Source organism: Carcharodon carcharias, chromosome 18 (assembly GCF_017639515.1).
Source record: "Carcharodon carcharias isolate sCarCar2 chromosome 18, sCarCar2.pri, whole genome shotgun sequence".
NCBI classification, from domain to species: Eukaryota; Metazoa; Chordata; class Chondrichthyes; order Lamniformes; family Lamnidae; genus Carcharodon; species Carcharodon carcharias.
The window spans coordinates 64,453,300-64,471,545 of record NC_054484.1 but is presented as its reverse complement, the minus strand read 5'-3'; the positions used below and the strand labels follow the sequence as shown (position 1 = coordinate 64,471,545).

Sequence of the window (18,246 nt, the reverse complement as noted above, 5' to 3'; positions counted from 1 at the left end):
ATCCATTCCGCCCCTTGAGGCTGTTCTGCCATTCAATTAGATCTTGGCTAATCCATACTCTAATTCCATCCAGTTGCCTTGGCTCCACATCCCTTAATATCTTTGGCAAGCCAAAATCTATTGATCTCAGGTTTAAAATTTTTAACCAAACTAAATGTACTGCGTTTTTGTGGGAGAGAGCTCCACACTTCTGCCACTTTTGGTGTGAGGAACTGTTTCTTAACTTCGCACAAAAGATTAATACACAAGATAAGATCACACAGAGTTAAGAGTAATATATTAGTTTGGATATAGGATTGGCTAACCAACAGAAAGCAGAGAGTTGGAATAAATGGGTCTTTTTCTGGATGGCAAGCTGTAACTAGTGGGGTGCTCCAGGGTTCGGTCCTTGGGCCCCAACTATTTACAATCTATATTAATGACTTGGATTCAGGGATAGAAGGTACTATAGCTAAATTTACAGATGACACGAAAATAGGTGGGAAAGTAAGTTGCAATGAAGAAATAAGAAATTTACAAATGGATATGGACAGGGTAGGTGAATGGGCCAACGTTTGGCAGATGGAGTTTAACGTGGATAAGTGTGAGGTTATCCATTTTGTTCAGAAGAATAAAAAGGTGACTTATTATTTAAATGGAGAGAAACTTCAGAATGCTTCAGTACAGAGGGATCTGGGTGTTCTCCTGTATGAATCGCTGAAAGCTAGTATGCAGGTACAACAGGTAATAAGGACGGCAAATGGAATTTTGGCATTTATTGCTAAAGGGATAGAGTATAAAAATAGGGAAGTGTTGCTGCTAATGTATAAGGCATTGGTGAGACTGCACCTGGAGTACTGTACACAGTTTTGGTCCCCTTACTTGAGGAAGGATGTAGTTGCATTAGAGGCGGTTCAGAGGAAGTTCACTAGATTGATTCCAGACATGCGGGGCTTGTCTTATGAGGAGAGATTGAGCAGTTTAGGCCTACACTTGCTAGAGTTTAGAAGGATGAGAGGACATTTAATTGAGGTATATATGATGCTAAGGAGGATAGACAAAATAGACGTGGAGCAGATGTTTCCCCTTCTGGGGCATCCTAGAATGGGAGGCCTTGGTTTTAGGCTAAGGGGTGGTAGATTTAAATCAGAAATGAGGAAGAATTACTTTTCTCAAAAGGTTGTGAATCTGTGGAATTCACTACCGCAGAATGCAGTTGATGTCGGGACGCTGAATAAAGTTAAGGAGGAGATAGACAGATTTTTAATTAGTAATGGGTTGAAAGTTTATGGGGAAAGGGCAGGAAATTGGAGTTGAGGCCGAAATGAGATCAGCCATGATTGTAATGAATGGCGGGGCAGGCTCGAGGAGCTGAATTGCATACTCCTGCTCCTAATTCTTATGTTCTCTCCTGTGTGGCTTGGCTCTGATTTTAAGATTATGTCATCTAATCCTAAAGTTCCTCCAACAGTGGAAAAATGTTTCTCTCTATCTATCCCATTTATTCCTTTCACAATCCTAAAAACCTCATTAAAGCACCCTTTAACTTTCAGAGAATACAAGACTAGTAGATGTAATTTCTCCTCATAATCTAATCCTTGGGTCTCTGGTACCATACTGGTAAATCCGTGTTGCATTCCTTCCAAGGTTAATGTATGTTTTCTAAGGTGTGCTGTCCAATTGCTCAAAAATAGCTAATGGCAGTTTGGGTCCTATTCTACTAGGATCCCCTCCTTCAAAAGGATGTTTTATTCTGGTCCATCCAATAACAAACCTCAGTAGCTCCCAATTGTCCCAAATTCCCTCCTAAACACTGCTGGACCTCTGAATCAACCCCTCTCAGACTTCCCACTATGCACACTGCTAGATCCCGCAACAGCACCTACCCCCCATTTTTGAGAAACAGCATTCCCAGTTCTGCCAAATCACCTGACTACTCCAATTATTCCCAGAGTTCAAGAGCTTTCTCTCCAATGCCTCAAAATCAGCATCCTTCTCCCAGCAGTTACAGATCCCAAAACCTGACAGACTATTTTAGAGTTCCCTTCTAGTTCTTTTAAAACTTATGGCTCAGTGTGAGCGATACCACAGGATACTTAACTAGTGACAGTTATTGTATGACACAGTGTGATGCTTTAATAATGAAAATACCTGTCATAGTACCACCTATATCAGCAATAAATACTGCGGGTACTTATAATACATTTTCAATGGAACCCGAGTCCCAAGTATTGAATTTAATGCAATGCTTTCCAGTGACATTGCTTCCCCTGCTTCTTCTCTCTTTCTCTTCAGCTTCTCTCCCCATATCTCTCTTTATTTGGGAAGAAAACAACGAGTGGCATGGGAAGTTATGGCAGGAAAAGGCCTATTTCAGAAAGCCAGCTGCTGAAAGATTGAACTGGAGCCAACTTGACACACTTTCATATTTATTTACAGAATTACACATTACAGAAATGTACCTTTTGACCGAGCAGCCACAGCTTTAATCTATTGATACAGGCTTAAGTGAAACCCCAATTGATGCCCACTACCTGCAAACAATTAAATGCATTTAATATACAATATACATTCACCTTCAGGTAAAGATTTTACCAAAGAAACACCTGTCCCATGTACCAGTTTTCAATATTGACCCAAATCGTGTAATCAGCAGCGACTGAACAGGCTAAGCCATTCATTACACTCCCACTTGCTCATAGACTCTTTCTGAGCTGTTGTACTGGAACTTGCAGTGACTCACAATCAAAAACAGTGTATCGCCAACAGCAGGCAACCTGATTCCTGCGAAAACAGGCAACCAACAGCGCATCTCTGTCTCCTGAACCAATCAGGTTGAAGAAACCTGAGGCATGCATAGTGTACAACCCTGAAGTGTCAATTAGAATATTTAATTCACGTACTGAAAGCAAAAGAAGAGAGAAAAAGTTGGGATTGAGAGAGATAGGAGTCAGAAAGAAAAAGTTCACTTTTCCTAGCTTAAAAAAAACTCCTAAAATAATTAGCATCCAAATAGATGAGGCTCCACATTTGTAAAAGTTAACTTACAGTGCCAGAGAGGTTGCTTGGCAGTATTCAATACTTATTACGCTGTTAAAATAAATTACCTACATTGACAAGACAAATTTTTCTGTTGATTTTAATGGGTACCTAGCGTATAAGTACTGCACTCCATGCCCTCATACTGTGTTTCAATGTTGAATCTCTGGGTGAGGTAGTGGTATAAGCGCACCTTCTGGAGGAGTTGGAAAATTCTACAGCAACTGCCTGATTTTTTTTTTAATTCTTTCATGGGATGTGGGTGTCACTGGCTAGACCAGCATTTGTTGCCCATCCCTAATGGCCTTTGAGAAGCTGGTGGTGAGCTGTCTTCTTGAACCACTGCAGCCCATGTAGTATTTCCAAATGTAACTGTGCAAGTGCTGCCACTGGAAGTTACAGCCCAATTTGCTACTTTGTGCTGATAATGTCACTGCTATTCATTCTGCAAAATATGGGCCATTATTAATTATATAAAAACATACATTGATTTCCTGTGGCATGGTACATAGTTAAGAACAAGCATAGTAATGTGGCCTTCAGTTGAAGTGGGACTATAGGATGAGAGATAATCAAACAAGTATACAGAGGTGTAATTCAGTCCACATTTTAACTTTAATTTAATATTTTCATTGTAAATTCTTATGTCCACATTGGAAATGAAAATTGCCCATATAAACTTGACATGTTCTAATTACACATTCGCACCAATGGTGATGCTGCAGTGCCTCTTGATCAGTGATGAGCAATTGGGATATTGGAAAATTTTTATTGGACTCATAAAAAATGCTCATAGATTCACTGCGATTTATTTCTCCAAAATAGTATCTTGCTATGTAAAACACATTAGTAACTGTACACAGTGTGATCTAACCAAGGTTCGATCTGTATTGAGCATAGTTTCTCTACTGTTCCTTATGCAAGGCATTCTCATCTTCTGACTGATGTTGGTTGTAGCTGTGCGTTTTTTCAAATTTTCAGCAACTAATGATAATAATTATATAATATTTATGTTAATTCCTTATATTCTCATTCTCTTAGTTAATTTACAGCCATCCCTCGTTTAGCACACATAATATATTCCTAAAAAATGGCGTGCTAAATGATAAGAAGCTAAACGAAAATCACTTTCCCTTAAGAAACCACGTACTAAGGGTGGGATACATTCCTGACCGTAAATTTTACATTAAAAATCTAATGGCTACCTTGAACTTAACTGGCTCAAAAATACTCTTATTAACTGTTAATAATAACTTACTAAATCTTTCTATTTACCTCCTGCTTGCTGACTCTCCCACTCGCTGCTTCCCTCGTTGAGTGGGCCACAGGAAAGACAAGCAGCCCAAGGGTCATATGGTGAATACCGCTGCTCTAGATAGATAGAATTAACTGATGTCAGTTATCAATATCAACAGATATTCTGATGATGAGTGGCAATACTGCAGATGTGCGTGCAGTTGTAAACATCCAACAGAAAGTTCCAAAATGGATTGAAAATGACATTATAACAATAACTTGTATTCATATGTGTATCTAATGTAGTAAAATGTGCCAAGTCACTTTACAGGTCATTCTGAAACAAAATTTGACACCGAGCCACAAAGAGAGATATCAGGGCATGACCAAAAGATGATTAAATAGATTTTCTTTATTCTTTCCTGGGATGTGAACATCACTGGTAAGGCCAGCATTTGTTATCCATCCCTAATTGTCCTTGAACTGAGTGGCTTGCTAGACCATTTCAGTCTGGAGTCACATGTAGGCCAGACCAAGTAGAGATGGCAGATTTCCTTCCCTAAAGGACATTAGTGAACCAGATGAGTTTTTACAACAGTCGATGACAGCTGTCTTGGTCACCATTACGGCTTGCTTTATATTCCAGATTTATTCATTGAATTTAAATTCCACCAGTTGCCCTGGTGGGATTTGAATCCATGTCCCCAGAGCATTAGCCTGTGCATCTGTTCAGTGAAATTACTACTACACAACCTTGTTTTAACAAGCATATTAAAAGAGGAAGAGAGGTGGAGAGGTTTAGAGAGGGAATTCCAGAGTATAAGCCCTGGGCAGCTGAAGGCATGGTCACCAATTGTGGAGCAACTAAAATCAGGGATGCTTACGAGACCAGAATTGAGGGAGCCCAGATATTCTGGAGGATTGTAGGGCTGGAGAAGGTTACACAGATAGGGAAGGGCCAAGGTCAAGAGAAATTTGAAAATAAGGATGAGGATTTTAACATGGAGGAATTGTTTAAGTGGCAGCCAATGTAGGTGAGTGAGCACAGGGATGATGGGTAGGCAGGCAGCATAGTTTTGGATGACGTCAAGTTTACCAAGCTTAGAATATTTGAGGCTAGCCAGGAGTGGTTTGGTATAGTCAAGTCTAAGTTAAAAAAGGCATGGATAAAAATTTCAGCAACAGTTCTGAGATAGTGGTGAAGTTGGGTGAGGTTACAGAAAGAAAAATAGGCACTTTTAGGCAGAGTAGATGGGGAGAAACCATTCCTATTGGCAGAAGGGTCTAAAGCAGAGTAGATGGGGAGAAACCTTTCCTATTGGCAGAAGGGTCTAGAGCCAGGGGGCTCCGATATAAGGTGAATGGCAAAAGAACAAAGACAACATGAGGAAAAACTTTTTTTTACACAGTGAGCCCTTAGGATCTGGAATGTGCTGTCTGAGACAGGCACATTCAATAATGGTTTTCGAAAGAAAACTTGGATAATTATCTGAAAAGGAAAGATTTGGAGGAAAAGATGGGGGATTGGGACTGGTTGAGTTGTTCTTGCAAAGAGCTGGCACAGACACCACAGGCCAGATGACCTCCTCCTGTGCTGTACATTTTATGGTTCTATCTGGTCGGAAGCTCACCTTGGGGTCAAATGTGACACCTATATTGTGAACAGTCTGGTTTAGCCTCATGCTGTACCCAAAGAGAAGAATGGAATTGGTGTCAAGGGAATGGAGTTTGGTATGGCATTTAAAAGTTAGGATTGGGAAGGGGGGAAAAATAACATTTTTGTAGTGAATAAGTGTTAATACTAGAAGTTTGGTTAGGGTAATAACAGCTGAGTAGAGAGGAAGCTAACACAACTTAGGCAGCAATTCCTCAAATGTGATTGTTATAGGTTAGAATGAAGAATTAAATGACCCTAAGACATTATGAGGAAAAAGTAATTATTTTGGCCTGGTACACAAGCTACCAGAATATTCCCCCAATCTAATGGAACAGCTGAATACTACTGATCCAATTAAATCCCCACTATATGTTAAATCCTCTAATGTTTCTCTGAAAGGAGTTGATGCCACTAAAGAAAATACATTCACAGCACGAATCTGGATGAAAATTATTTAAAATGATGTCCTCAAGTTACAACCAAAATTCCTAGCATACATGCCTACAGAACTTGGCTTTAAGACAGTAACAGTCTTACTTGCTAGTAGCCAAAACACTGAGTGGAGAGAAAAGTTCAGATTAATTAAGGACTTAGTACCACAGCATACCACACCATGAATTCACCCAGAGGGCAGGAGGAAGGCCACCATTTTAATACTTGTGAAAACTAAAAAGGCAACTAATATAAAGTTCAGAAAAGAGGAAGAATATACAAAAATGTGGATTTCTCTAAATCGATCCTTTCCTCTATTTCCCCAGCTCGTCATATTATACCAGAAATACAACCTAAGTTATTTGCTGAAGAAGGTTAACTGTGTTTTACCAAAAACAATGTGTAGTTCAAATTTTGAACTATTAATCTGTCTTCAGTGTAAGTCATCTGCTGAGAGTTGCAATTGGAAGGGCTTATAATTGCTTTATTAAGGTGCTCATTAATGAGACAAGTCAATTCTTGCCCATATTTGCACTAAAAAAATAAATCCAGCAACGAAACTATTGGGTATGTTACCACCATTTAAAATCAGACACCCATAGTTTAGGGAGGATATTTGAAATTCACTATATAATTAGACCCAGAACACAGTATTCTAGAAAAAAAGGCAAAGTCACTGGATTCAAAATTGATGAGCATAAAAGTACACCTGAACAATCTAAGCTAAGCAATGGTACTGCACCACAGTAGGACACCTCACAGAACAATTTTCATAAATACAAGAAGCAGCAGGGTTGTTAGCCCTCCCAGATTGTACTAAAGACTCCCAGAAGAGGACCTGAGTTTCATAGAGATTGTTTCTGGCAGTCAGGGAAATTTTGGTACTTGAAATTCCCGCTGCAACAACAGCCACTCACCACCACTTGCTCCTTGATGTCACCAGCCTCCGCTGCAGGGACGTCTCCATCTGGGAGAGATCAACTTCTCACCCCACCACATAGAGCCGGGACTGGCTGGTGCAGCGGGAATGATCAGAGTCAAATTGGTGGTGGTCGAGAGTCAGTTAGCTGGAAGTTGGCAAAAGAATGGGAAACCAGGGAATAGGTGTCAGGGAGAAACTGGCGAATGGGATAGGTGTGGAGACCACCATTTTCTGAAGAGCTGAAAGCAGCGGTAGCAAAGTGATTGATGAAAATGTTGTCGAGAAAGGAGCTGCCAATAAAGGCATAAGTGAAACTTGCAGAAGACTCTGGGTAAATAGAGAAAGGCTGTTTCCAGTGGGAAAATCCAAATCAAGGAAACAAGGATTGAGGGTTTTTACTGGATCAGTGAACAAGAACAATGGTTTTGACAAGCTGAAATCCAGGTACAGATTGGCTCTCATTGAGGCTCATTGTCAACTGAGCCCAAACCAGAATCCTAGGAGACGGGAGAGATATCAGGCATATTAAGAGTGACATCAACTGGGGAGCTTGACTGCAGCTTGAGTACAGCAGGAGGGTGCCGAGTTTAGTTTTAAACAGTGAATATCAGTGGATTATAAGGTCACTACTATCGAGGTGTTACCACCTATTACTTACTACCAGTGCCGTACATATCATCAGTGGGTGATTATATTACAGTCGATTCTGAGGGAAAATATGGGTGCTAACAGTATTGCTGTTAGTTATCTGTGCAATTTTAGTGAATTATTAATTACTGATAGAATCAAATTTCCTTTCACCTGTGGTTGCCCTCTGCAAGCCCCTCTCCCATCTTTGGTTTGCCCTCCTCCCCACCTGAGTCTATTTTCTTTATCTACTCACTGTAACCTCCCTCGGTCTTGGAATCTTGCACAGCAGCTGCTGATGCACAACCATGAGCAAAACTACTCAACTACAAGGAATTAAACCTTTTGTTAGATAACATGACCAGATGGCACATCAGAGCATGTGATCAAACGTCCAGTAATGCCTCCAGAGTTGGAAAACCTAAGAGCAAGCTAAGTTGGTAAATGAGGAGAGCTTGTTTTTCAAAAACAAACCAATGCCAAAATACTTATTACGCTTGGTTATAAAGACTGGCAAAATATTTTTGAGTTATGACTAACAAAACAGCATTCAAGATCAGACATTTCTTCCCCGCTGCTGCTGTGACGGGGGGTGGTGGGTGTAAGGTCTTCCTGTTTGCAATATAAACAAGGGCCTCTGCCCCATCTATTTCCTAGTCAGGACACAGTACAGGGTTTAAAAATACTGCTAACAGAACACTAATGTTGTAATATGAAAAAAAAACAAAGTACTGTAAGTACATAATAGGTCTGTTGGCATTTGAAAAATGAAGACAGGTTAATGTTTCAAACGCAGATCCATTCAGCACTTCTTTTCTTTTTTGTTATTACCAACAGGGTAGCTATCATCTCGGTTATAAAGGATGTAATCATTCAACAAACAAAATCAGATACAAAACAATTGTTATTGTTCGATGTAACTGCTCATATGAGATCTATATTCCCAAAAAACAGCTGGACCAACAAAGAAAGCTTCAACTAGTAAAATCCATTCCTGCTGAGTCTACTGGCTTGTTCATTTCATATAAATATTAAAAGTGGCAAGATGACCTCAAACTATCCAGATAAAAATAGACCTCATATTGCCCATTCTTAAGTCAAACTGGTCATTGTTAATGAGTCTCTAAAACACATTTTTCAAGCACTCTCGGAACCTGGGCTAGTAATTATCATTCCGCTTTTATGGCCGATATGGATCCCTTTTTTACAATAGCAATTATGAGTTTGAACCTTAGCTTTGATACTGATGTCCAGCCTTTCCAATTTTTGGGTATCATTTATTCCTGAATTTAAATTTAAAAATCTGGTTAAGATTTGTGTCAATGTGTGCCTTTATAGGTCCAAATTAAAACAGAATAATTTAAAATTGTAAAAGGTGAACTTGATTCCCAAAGGATAGGTAGGAAAGTAAGCTGTGAAGAAGGCATAAGGAGTGTGTAAAGAGGCATTGATGGGTTAAGTGAGTGGGAAAACATTTGGCAGCTGGAAAATATTGTGGGAAAATGTGAACTTGTCCACTTTGGCAGGAAGAATAGAAAAGCAACATATTATTTAAATGGAAAGAGACTGCAGAACTCTTGAGGTACAGAGGGATCTGGGTGTCCTGGTACACAAACCACAAAAGGTTAGTGTGCAGGCACAGCAAGTGATTAAGAAGGCAAATGGAATGCAGTCATTTATTGCAAGGGAAATGGAATATAAAAGTATGGATGTTTTGCTACAGATGTATAGGGTATTGGTAAGACCGCATTTGGGGGATTGCGTACAGTTTTGGTCTCCATATTTAAGGAAGGATATAAATGCATTTATCTTATGAGGAAAGATTGGGCAGGCTGGGCCTATATCCATTGGAGTTTAGAAGAATGAGGAGCAATCTTATCAAATATATAAGGTTCTGAGGGGACTTGACAGGGTGGACATTCCCCCTTGGGGGAGAGATTACAACTTGGGGACACAATTTGAAAATAAGGGGTCTCCCATTTAGGACAGAGATGAGAAGAAACTTTTTTCTCTCAAAGGTTGAGTCTTTGGAACTCTCTTCCCTGGAGAGAGGTGGAGGCAGGGTCATTGAATATTTTTAAGGCAGAGGTAGAGAGATTCTTGACTAACAAGGGAATCAACGGTAGGCAGAATATGGAGTTGAGGCCACAGTAAGATCAGCCATGATCTTATTGATTGACGGAGGAGGCTCAAAGGGCCAAATAGCCTACTCTTGCTCCTAATTCCTATGTTGACACGTAATTTTGCACGGAACAAAGAAAATACTTTTATGGAAATAACAACATTTCCAACGGCCTTTAAAAAGTGTTATGCTAAAACAAACAGGGATAAATTAATAGCTCCTTTGTTCAACTGTCTGTAAGTAACGCAGGCAACATGTTCTATACAGGTTCTGTACGTTGACTGAGAAAGACAATAAAGTGCTTCCTGCAGCAAACAGGAAAAGTAATTGCATTTGTCATGCGAAATCTACAGTATGCTGACCTGGAGGTTGAACCTTAATTTTGAATTATGTTTTGCAAATGGAGGTAATTATCAGCGACAATTGGGTTTAACTCTAAAGGCTTTGTACTTGTATATCCTATCTAGATCCTTGACCACAACAGCTTCTTGTCACAGCACACAACACTTTTAACACTTTTTGGTTTAAATCAATAGCTTCACAATTCTATCAACTGTACATTGTCTATGTTTACACTTCACCATGTTTCATCAGAAGCAAAGGATGGTGGTGGATGGATGTCTTTTTAGGCTGGTAGTTGTTTTGCAGTGGTGTTCCCCAAGCATTTTTCAATTTTTACAATGACCTAGACTAGTGGGCAATGAGTAGCATTATAAAATTTGCTGATGACATGCAACTTGGAATAGATGGTGATGGGGGTAGTTATGGGCTTCAAAATGTCATAGGCGAATGGTAAAATGGCCAGAAGCATGGCAGATAGAGTTCAAAGCAAAGAAGTGTGATGGGCTGTACTTGAGAGGATTAATAGGGAAAGACAGTATACAATAAAAACATGGGGCAGAATTTTACGAGTCGGCAGGCGGGGGCGGGGCCCGCTTGCTGACGCATAAAATGACAACGTGGTGATGTCGGGGGAAGTTCCCGACATCACCACGCCCCATTTAAATTTTCAGAAAGGCGGGAGCACTGCAAAATCAGCTGTGCGCCTGCCGACCTGTCAATGGCCAATTGAGGCCATTGACAGGGTCAATTAAGTAATTAAAGGACCTGCCCGTCCAACCTTAAGGTTGGAGGGCAGGCCAGAAGCCCTGGCAGGAACCTCATCCACAGGTGGCATGAGGTTTCATGTAGGCTTTAAAAAATTTAAATAAAGGTTTTGTGAAAATTACAGACATGTCCCAATTCTTGTGACATTCTCACATGAGGGGACATGTAAGGGAAATTTTATATTTCTATTTTTGTCTTTTTCACATTTAGAGCCAATCTCCCTGAGGCAGCGCTTAGCCTCAGGGGGATGAGTGTGCTCTTTTGTGCGCATGCGCAAAAGAGTGCACTCTCGATTTTGGAATTCCCCGCCCCCGCCCGCACAGGGAGCATAGCGCTTCCATGTGGATGTCATGCTGGGCGGGCCTTAATTGGCCCGCCCACATAAAAGGGCAGCGCTCCTCCGATTGAGGGCGCCGATCGGAAGTGCGCCCGTATGTGCCTATCCATCAACTTCCCCCCACAATGGGGGGAAAATTCAGCCTATGATTTTGAAAAGTGTAGATGAGCAGAGACCTCGGTTACTACATATACGAATCCTCAAAGGTGGCAGAACATGTTAATAAGGTGGTTAGAAACGCATATGGACTACTTGTGTCTATACGAACATATAAACATATGAATTAGGAGCAGGAGTAGGCCACTTGGCCCCTTGAGCTTGCTCTGCCATTCAATAAGGTCATGACTGATCTGACTGTAACCTCCACTCCAAATTTCTACCTACCCCAATAACCTTTCACCCCTCTTGTTAATCAAGAATCTATCTAGCTCTGTTTTAAAAGTATTCAAAGACTCTGCTTCCAGTGCCTTTTGAGGAACAGAGTTCCAAAGGCACTCAAGCTGCAGGGAAAAAATTTTTCCTCATCTCACCCGGAAATGAGCGACCCCTTATTTTTAAACCGTGACCCCTTGTTCTAAATTCTCTCACAAGAGGATACATCCTCTCCACATTCACCCTGTCAAGATCCCTCAGGATCCTAAAGGTTTCAATCAAGTCACCTTTTACTCATCTAAACTCCAGTGGGTTCAAGTCTAACCTGTCCAACCTTTCCTCGTAAACAACCTGCCCATTCCTGGTATTAGTCTAGTAAACTTTCTCTGAACTGCTTCTAATGCATTTACATCTTCCTTTAAATAAGAAGATCAACACTGTACACAGCACTCCAGATGTGGTCTCTGCAGTGCCCTGTATAACTGAAGCATAACCGTTTACTTTTGTAATCAATTCCCCTCTTTATAAATTATAACATTCTCTTAGCTTTCCTAATTACTTGCTGCAACAGCAAATTAGCCTTTTGTGATTCAAGCCCAAGGACACCCAGATCCCTCTGCATCTCAGAGCTTTGCAATTTCTCACCATTTACATAATATGCACCTTTTTTATTCTTCCTGCCAAAATGGACAATTTCACTTCTTCCCACATTATACTCCATTTGCCAGGTTTTTGCCTACTCACTTTATCTATGTCGCTTTGTAGCCTCCTTATGCCCTCTTCACAGCTTAATTTCCTACCTATCTTTGTGTTGTGAACAAATTTAGCAACTGTACCTTCAGTCGCTTCATCCAAGTCATTTATATAAATTGTAAAAAATTGAGGCCCCAGCACTGATCCCTGAACACCACTCGTTACATTCCCCCAACCAGAAAATAACCCATTTATTCATACTCTGTGTTTCCTGTTAGCTAGCCAATATGTTATCCCCTGTACCACAAGCTTTAATTTTCTGCAAAAAACCTTTGATGTGATACCTTATCAAATGGCTTCTGGAAATCTAAATACAGTACATCCACTGGTTCCCCTTTATCCACAGCACATGTGACTCCTTCATAGAAATCTAATAAATTGGTTAAACATGATTTCCCTTTCACAAAATCATGTTGACTCTGTTTGATTGCCTTGAATTTTTCTAAGTGCCCTGCTATAACATCTTTAATAACAGCTTCTAACATTTTCCCTATGACAGATGTTAAGCTAACTGGCATGTAGTTTCCTGATTTCTGTCTCCTTCCTTTTTTGAATAAAAGAGTTACATTTGCTATTTTCCAATCTAATGGAACCCTCCCCGAATCGAGGGGGTTTTGGAAAATTAAAACGAACGCATCATCTATCTCACTAGTCACTTCTTTCAAGATGCTAGGATGAAGTCCATCAGGACTCAGGGATGGGTCAGCCTGCAACTCCAACAATTTGCTCAATACTACTTCCCTGGTGATTGTAATTTTCCTGGGTTCCCCCCTCCCTTCCATTTCCTGATTTACAGCTATTTCTGGGATGTTACTTGTATCCTCTATAGTGAAGACCGATGCAAAATATTTGTTCAATTCGTCTGCCATCTCCTTATTTTTCATTATTAATTCCTTAGACTCACTTTCTACACGACCAACGCTCACTTTAAAAAAACCACTTTTATTTAAATATTTAAAGAAACTCTTACTGTCTTTATATTTTTAGCTAGCTTTCTCTCATTCTCTAATTTTTCCCTCCTTATTAATCCTTTTGTTATTCCTTGTTTCTTTATATTCTGCCAAATTTTCTGATCTGCCACCCAACTTTGTGCAATTATACGCTTTTTCTTTAAGTTTGATACTGTCTTTAACATTTTTAGTTTACCACAGATGGTGGGTCCCCTTGGAAGTTTTCTTTCTCAGTGAAGTGTAACTATTCTGTGTAACTTGAAATATCCCTTTAAAAGTCTGTCATGCACCTCTATTGACCTATTCATTTACCTCATATAAAGGGAGGAATAAAATATAAAAGCAAAGAGATCATGCTAGAATTTTATAAATCACTGGTTAGGCCTCAACTGGAATACTTCGGGCAATTCCGGGCCTCACACTTCAGGAAAAAAATATAAAGGCTTTAGAAAGAATTCAGAGGAGTTCTCCAGGATGTTACCAGGGATGAGGGACTTCGGCTAATAGGTAATGTTGGAAAAGTTAGATCCACACTCTCTGGAAAAGAGGTTAAGAGGTGACCTAATGGAGGTTCTCAAGATGATCAGACGTTTCGCTAGAGTAAGTACAGAAAAATAACTCTCTCTGGCCAGGGGGTCAAAAAGTTGAGGTCATCAATCCCAAATTACTGGCAAAAGATCTAAAGGGGCGATGAGGAGAAATCTTTCCACTCGGAGAGTTTTTGGGATCTGGAACTTACTACTCGAAAGGGTGTTAGAAGCTAATTCCATAAATAAGCTTAAAAGCTAGTTTGGATAGGTAAGGGAGGACAAAAAACTTACAGGATTATGGATAAAAAAACAGGGATGTGGGAATAAGCATGACTGCTCTTTCAAAAACCCAGAACAGGCCTCTTGCTGTAGTTTTCTATGATCGGTGGTGCCAAGAAGGCAGCATCATTAGGAAAATCAAGGTCAGTTATCTATTAAGCACAACGCAATTTTGCAGCCCAAATTCATTAATCAGATGGACCTAATTAATTTCTGGACTAAATGAGAACACTTCATTCTTTCCAAGAAGCCTGTGTATACTAGGAAATCCCCAATAAATTTTAGTAGAAGCAAAACAAAATTGGTACAAATTTTAAAACTTAGTGATAGTCAAAGTAATAAGGTTTTGTATGAAGTTCTAATTACTGACTTATTTTAAAAGTATCTGGAAGGCCAAAGTACATCCATGACACAGATATACTCAATCAGGCTTAAAGTGTGACTTGAGGTGCAAAAAACAAACTTACATGCAAGCAATGTAGTTTTAAAAGCAATTTAAAGTGTACTTGCTAAAAACAGTTTGTTTCCATTTTTTCTCCCTCACCTGGCTCCAAGCCACACCGTACATTGTTCAAAATGATGAGGATATTATCCTTCCTCCTCAGCACAGATTAAAACCATTTAAGCTCTCTGCATATTTCAAAGGATTTTCAAATGCACCAAGGACAATGAATAAGCCCCACCAACATTTGGAGTACAGCATAATTTAAGTCTGAAGCTCGGATGGAGAAGACGACAAAAGCCCGTGCATATGCTTAGAGGAATCATTTGCATACAATTGAGCTTAAAAAGTGACAGTTGAAATTTCATTAAGGGTTAAAAAATGGGGGATAGGGCAAAACAATTGTTTTTCATTATCATCCAAGTTGCAAAAATGCAGCTGGGACAAGCTATTAGGTGTTTAGTGAATATGTAATTTTGTTGCATTGTCACCTTAGATTGGAGGAAGCTATTTTTAAATACAAGCAAGCTGCAATTGGTGAAAATGAGGCAGCTTTAAACACAAAGTGTAACCCTCCAGCCAGCCACCAATAACAACAATTTGAAAAATGCCTGTATTTAGAATGCAATTTTCTGGCTAGCAGCTGTCACAATTGGGTCCCGTACAGAATGCATACTTGGAGCCAATAAAAAGTGGATGGCAAGAAATAATTCCAGATTCAAACTGCTCCTGACATATTGAATTACATACCATTTATATTCACAACACTCTAAATATATAATGCAACTGTTAGGACCCACCGTAAATTAAATGACTGACATCTTTTGCCACTGTGGTTCCTATGAATTGCTTTCACTGATAACACAAATTCTTCAATTCTACACTTTTAAAACTATAAGTCATTAAATTTGATAGTGAATAAAGCAAAATATACTCGTCTTTAGATCGTTAAAAAAAGATTAATGACAGTTAACAGATGTTAAAATCAAATGCGTATTTTTCCCATTTGATGTGTTGTAAAACTACAAGATCTATCATATATCCCCACGTAAAAGTCGAGCTCATGTAAAAGTTGACCCATGATATTTAGCTTAAAAATTTGTCATTTTTCATATACTTCATATAATAGTTGACCTTAATTTTGCAGGAATCAAAGCTCAAAAATCTCAGAACCGAAGTATAATCCTGTAGATATGTAGGAAGCTAAAATCACAAAAACTGTCAAAGTATATTTCATCACAGTAATGGGTTGGTGCGATTCTTCAAACTTCATGGTTAGATGGCAGGTTACAATTCACAATGTACAGAAGCCTGTTTCTAATCAATATTAAGTATCCGAAGTTCAAATTTAATGGAATTTGTCAAAATATGCATGAATAGTGTTGCTTGGGGCAACCGATTATTACAAATTATTACTCTAAATATATAGGTATACCCAGTATTGCAGTGATGTTATACTACTGCTATCCTCTGTGGAATGATAGGAATTTGCTGTTCATTTCCCCAGATAGCAAATTCTCCAACTCAATCACCCCTAAGAGAATGGGCATTTGGGAGGTTGCACTTTAGGGTACATCAAAACACTCTTCACACAAGTCTTATAAGAATCAAGACAACAGTTCTCAGAGAACATTACATATATAGCAAACATTAAGAAGGGATCGTTGACAAAGTAACATTTTTTGAAACTGGATTTATAATGCCTCAATCAACTTTTACAAAGCCAATTTAAAAAGAACTAAGCTTTCCCAAAGGCAAAGCAATCTCTGAGTGAATGCATTTAAACAGAAATAAAATCTATCTAAAAATTTAAAAGACAACATTTAGTTAAAAGAATATAGAACATCTGAAATAATACAAGTCAAATTTGACCAGTAATTACTTCAGGACTCAGACAGTACAGTCAGTGCATTGCACAATCTACAGATCTTCCTTCCCCCACAACACTACCCTCGACAATGATTTTATTAAGATTACAGAAGTTATTTTTTCTATTTTTTTCCAGAGTTTTATTGGCCAGAGTAAATGATTTTTGGATCAGGCAATGGAATGCTTATTCCTCTCCTCTCTCCTGTCCCCAATTTTCTCACCTTGCATCATGATCACACATTCCCAGCTTAAGTATAGCATAGTTTTGTGCAGAGTAAAGTTATCTCTACTTTGTCCCAACACCATGCCTTAACCCAAGCTCAAACGAACACCAACTACAACAGTAGGACAGTTCTTCACTTCTAACATCTGTCATTTTTATCTTTCAGCGTGAGACTGTCAGTTTGTTGTGCCAAATTAGGATAAATTTTGTGCAACTTAACTCCTACTTAGAAACTAGATTAAGTTTTTCCAACTCATTTCACAAGCTTTATTGTCAATGAAGGGAAGACATTATAAACAAATATGAACCTCTTTTTCTGTCTGACATTTGCACTATGGTGCCTTCAGGTGTGAATTACCACAGCTTATTATGGTTCTATGGGCTCTAGGATTATTCATCATCCACACTAATTAAATTGCATTTTTTTAAAATTTGGAAACATTTAATACACTTTTACTTAAACAGTATCTGTGAAAGTAACAGATGCTGAATAAGGATATCAGTGAGCATAACTTGCTCAACCACTATATTACTCTACCAAATAACATACTCTTTTATATATCTATCTTTTATAAATTTAAGAACTGTGAAAAGAGAGCCTCCTTGCCCAAAACTTCTGCAGAAATAATAAAGCCTCACCTATTCCAGTAGGCTGAGGCCATGAAGTGTCAGGGGTCATCTTGTGAGACTCTAATCTTGCTATGGCGGCATGCTTTATGGGAGCACTAAATCAGCCCTGTAGTGTAATAGAACTATCTCTAGCCTGCAACTTCATAGAGTGCATCCATATAGTTAGTATGTCTTCTCATGATATATTATTGTGGGAGCTAATCTCAAAGACAAATAATTAAAATTAATTATCGATATACTCCCTTGAAATGAAAATAATATTCCTCCCGCTCAAGTGTTAATGATTTCTGTCACTAAATGTTTTCTTCCTCGGGATAATGTAGTAAACACAGGCAGGAATGTGTTTTGCAAGTTGTGGGAGAACTTGAACCATCTCCAAAGCCTTCACATCTTGTCCAGAATTAGACACAATGCTCCAGTTGGGGTTGAACATGTGATTTTTATCGGTTTGTCATAACCTCTGGGCTTTTGTACTCTAAGGGTGAAATTGGCCCAAATTTGCACGAAGTGTGGAAGTGTCGTCTGCTTCCTGCTGCATTAATTGTGCAGCCACAGGAAACACACCCATCACCTCTGAATCGCCCGCCACACTGTTACCTCAGTCCAGGTGTCATATCTAAAATGCAGCTGCGTACACAATTCTCAATGCTTGCAGCCCTGGACTACTCCAGTGAAGACGTGTCCCTGAAAGCCAAGAAGAGTTCAGTGGCTCATCACTGGAATGCCATCTGGAGGCCTGC

At 39.3% G+C, this 18,246-nt stretch overlaps 1 protein-coding gene across 25 annotated transcripts in view; it reads right to left on the bottom strand.

Annotated features, from left to right (window-relative positions):
• LOC121290601 (zinc finger and BTB domain-containing protein 20-like) overlaps positions 1-18,246 on the bottom strand; it is a 326,665-nt gene that overhangs the window by 39,913 nt on the left and 268,506 nt on the right. For 20 of the 25 annotated variants that reach the window (XM_041211243.1, XM_041211253.1, XM_041211235.1 and 17 more), the window contains one exon: positions 4,294-4,389. The exons of the other annotated variants lie outside the window; for them this stretch is intronic. The gene's annotated coding sequence lies outside the window, so the exon portion shown is untranslated. The remainder of the gene's footprint in view (positions 1-4,293; positions 4,390-18,246) is intronic. 25 annotated transcript variants of the gene reach the window in all.